The following is a 4,416-nucleotide window of genomic DNA, read 5'->3' as shown; positions in this document are numbered from 1 at the left end:
CACTCCGTTGGTGAAAGTGCGTGTGTGTGTACATGTGTGAGTGTGTGTTTCTTTGTGCCAATAGACAGCAAGCGGAGGCCAGCGGAGCGAGGTGGTTCTCGTATGTAACGTGTTGAGACTTTGTATTTGGGACAACTCTGTGTGAGAAGGGTTTTTTGTGTCCTCTCCTCCTCCTCCTCCTGTTCTCTCCTTTGTACCCCCTTGTCTACTCATCACGGCGACCCCTTCCCTCCCTACCCTGTCCCCCTCCCTACCCTGCCCCCCACCCAACACACCTCGAAAGAGAGGAAAAAACTAGTACATTCCTGGTTTGGAAAAAAGTTGAATAAAAAAACAAACAAAAATGTTTAAGCACCACTCTTTTGGTCCTGTTGTGTGATTCATTATTGTGTAAGGGTCTGCTGAGGTCTTTTGTTGTGTGTGTGTGTGTGTGTGTGTGTGTGTGTGAGGCCCATTAGTAACCCTGCCTTTAATAGAAGGTCTCTCCTCTTATCTCTGCTTTGGGCTTTTCTCAGCAGGGACTCTTTCACTGCCTCTGCTAATAACACACACACACACACACACACACACACTGGCTCTCCCACTGGTGTTATCAACAAGTTATCAACCCAGCTTCGTTAGTGTTGAGTGTTGCTTGGCAACATATTGACAGAGCTGATTTCATCTGTCTCCCTCCCTCTCTAACACCCCTCTTCTTCATTTATTTCCCCCCTCTTTCCCTGTAGCTTTGTGGCACGTTTCTATGGTAACTGTTAGCGTATTTTGCGCCCTTCCAAAATTTGTTTCGTCCGGATGTGGATGTGTATCCTCGTGTGTGTTTTTAAGGCACTTTCAGAGCCTGGTGTGCCACCAGGGTGGCCTATAGGGCGAGATGACCAGGCAGCTGCCTTCACCCTTTGATCTGTGATGTGTGAGAGTAGATTACATGCCACACGCACACACACACACACTGACCCCGGACTACACAAACACCAACACATGTCCATATGCAATCGTATGCACTGCCACACACCGGCATTGATCCTGGTAGACACTTGTCGCTGCCTCTGCCATGACAACCTGTCAGTGATACTGAAGCCAAGTACAATGAAGGTTGGCAAACAGTAAACACCCATTTATGAGCAACCTGCTAATCTACCAAACACCTTCAGTCAGCGTCACTACTTTAGTCATTTCCTTCCCTTTTTAAATGCACAGCAGTGCGTTTGCAACCATAATCTCATAAACCATAATCATGACCTGCTTGTAAACAAAACAGGGTTTGGAATTTAGAAGTGGTTTCTAATTAGAGCTGGGCCAAATTTAAACCATTTCCCGCAGTGTCTGTAGGGCCTTTTTCACAGCGGACATTTTGACTTGTCATAGCAGGAGAAGCACAGGTGTTACTAATAACATTAACGCTCTGTTCTATCCAAGTGTCCCAGTAAGCCATTAGTGTGACAGTGAGCCAGCCAGCATGTACAATACCAGGACCATCAAACTGATGCAGGTAAATACAGTTAAGCCATGATTCATTTTATTATTTGTGTGTATTATGTGCTTTTCCTACTGCAACGTGTCAAAATGTCTTCTTTAAAACAAAAAGCCTATTTATGTAACACTATCACGTCATTGCACACTGAAAACATCAAAGCTCCCACATACCTACATAATGTACACTCACACAGGTGTCTTCACTTAGCCTGATTAGACCTGTTCTCAGGACTGTGGTCAGGTATAAACTTCACTCTGACACAACAATCACTTCCGGGTAGACAACTGATTTAAATTGTGAAGGTATGTGAAATCGGCAAACTTGTTGTTTCAGCTGTAACGCAAAAGTCTGACTTACCTGAACCAAATCCAACATTATGAACAGCGACATCTCACAGCGGTCCGACTGACTGCTAGTTTTGGGTGGGGTCGTTTTCTTTAGTCCAACAGGTAGTTAGTGAAAGTGTTGACATATGAAAGCATCAAAAATGCATTTCAGATGAGATGAGTATATCTAGTTGGTCCTCACCCCCGTTGCTCAGCACCGTTAAATTGTATGTATGAGATGCAGGATTGCTTTCGTTCTGCTGGAAATTCCACCAGGTGTCACTCTTTTTGGATGTCCATTTTCGAATGTCCGTTACCTTCCGCTTTCTTTGTGTTGTAATTTTAAACTTCCAAGTTTTTTTGTTGCACGACTAAAACAACCTTTGAACGGACACACGTTCCACCAAAAGAAGTTCCTTCGCGAGACTATTTTGCAGCGGCACCGGGGCTCCTTCAACCTGACTAGAGGTCTAATCAGCACTCAGCACTCTAGACTGCACTATTGTTGTACATGTTGAAATTGAAATAACAATGTAACTGAAATTGCTACCATTTTTTCAATCTTTATTATTGTTTATGTGTTTTAGATGGGCATACTGTAGAAGTGATGTGCAAAATGGTGCATGAGTGAAACCTACCCAGGCCAGCAAAGTCTGGTCCTTAATGGAAAGTGCATAACTTGTCATTTTAGTCTTATACTATTCATATATACAGTTCATACAAATCTTATGTAACCTTATTTGGCATATTTTTATCCCATGGCATTGCCACAGCCTTCCTATAATCATAAAACCTGCCAGTGGGTTAGTAATTGATGAGTTCCACCTGTGGAGTACCTGGATGATTGGTATGCATTTCTAATCTGCAAAAACCAACCATCACTGGATAGAAATAGGAAATGACTAACAGTAAAGAAGCTAGTAGCTGCCAACAAACTGCTAACTCTAATACCAAACCAGTAGTGATGTTCTTTGAATGGCTCACCGCTGTTGCTAATCCATGGAAACCAGCAGCAATATTCCCTTCAAAGAGGAACTAATGCTAATCTAATGGCTGTTAAGCCGTAATGAGTTTGCTTGCTTTTCTCCAGTCTGGTTCGAAGGAGGCCTGTTTAGACTATCGGGACTGCTGCTGTCCCCTTATCATTACATGCTCATCATTACTCCTGCTAATCTGTTCTGCTCAATGCACACACAGATGAATATTAATGCCACGGAGGATGATAGCCGTGTATGTGTGTGTGTGTGTGTGTGTGTGCCGCATGAACACACACTGACAGATGCAGATAGGTGCCAAAAGTTGAAGCGACACACGCAGAAGCACACAAAGACGAACACGCGCAATCTTGCGTGCTCGCTGTGCTTTGCCAAGTGAGACGACTGAGCCTCCTCTTCAACTCCGTGGAGGAAGGAAAGCTTGATACGTCGCACACACAGAAACACACACGCCGCTTCCTTTCCTGATACTTTATCACAGCAGCAGAAGGACGGCAAGAGAAAAGAATCAGTTTTAAGTGAAATCAATAGAGAGATAATCCTCTAAATTAGATTTTGAAAAGCTTTGCCGCTGATGCGCAACTTAAAACCTAAGGATTGGCCCACTTGACTTGGCAACGAAACAATCCTTGAGTAAGACGCAGTTACCATGGGAATGAGCGAAGGTCAAGGATAAGAGGAGAGTGAAGGAGAAGTGGGGAGAGAGGGAGACAACACTCTAAATCAAAGAAATATAGCTAGGAATCTGCATATTGAATCAGGGTAGAACTGCTGTGATTACAATGTCACTGTGATTAATGTAGTGTAGTGCCTTGACACCCTGAGGAGGAGAGCTGCACAGAGTGCAGGGATGGCTCGCACCTGACAGACCTGAGATGTCATGATTAGAGAAGAGATGAAGGGTTAAAAGGTCAAGCTGTTTGATTGGATGCAAAGGCCTTTCTGTGTGTGGCCAGACCTGTAGGCGGACAGATAGCTCTGGCAGAGGGTAATTAAAGCTCAGCAGCGGAGGAATTATCAGTAGAAAATCCATGATTTTACAGTACTGATGCTGGCAGCTATTTCTCTGTACCTCAAGATTGCTCTCATTGCCCCCCTCTCTCCCTCCAACACTCTCTGCTCTCTGTCTAACTCAATCTTTCTCCGCTTGTCTTTTGTCTTTTTTTCCCTCTCCCCACCTCCCTGAATCTTTCCCTTTCTGTACTGTTCCCGCCATCTCAGAGTGAGAAAAATGTTGCAGTTAATAACAGGCCTGATGAAAAGTGCAGCTGCGATCTGCGAATGCAGAGCTGATGGAGAGAGTGAGAGAAAGAGGGAGGGATGGGAAAACAGAAAATAGCTTGGTTGCACATTGGGGGAGAGGTGGGGGGTGGGGGAGGGGGGCTGGAGGTACATGTTGTTACATTATGTGTTTGACTTGAGGATATAACAGCATTAATTTCAGATGATTAACTTGTTAATATTCCTGAGTGCATAGTGCCACTGCAGCCATCGTTGGAGACAAGCACAAGTTCTGTAATGCCTCTGCTTGTCACGCAAACAACTCCCCCAATATCCCCCACCCCCTCAACCACACACACACACACACACACACACACACACACACACCATTATGCATACA

The sequence above is a fragment of the Sander lucioperca genome, chromosome 9 (assembly GCF_008315115.2).
Source record: "Sander lucioperca isolate FBNREF2018 chromosome 9, SLUC_FBN_1.2, whole genome shotgun sequence".
NCBI classification, from domain to species: Eukaryota; Metazoa; Chordata; class Actinopteri; order Perciformes; family Percidae; genus Sander; species Sander lucioperca.
The sequence above is the reverse complement of the archived record's forward strand: the minus strand, read 5'-3'. Positions refer to the sequence as shown.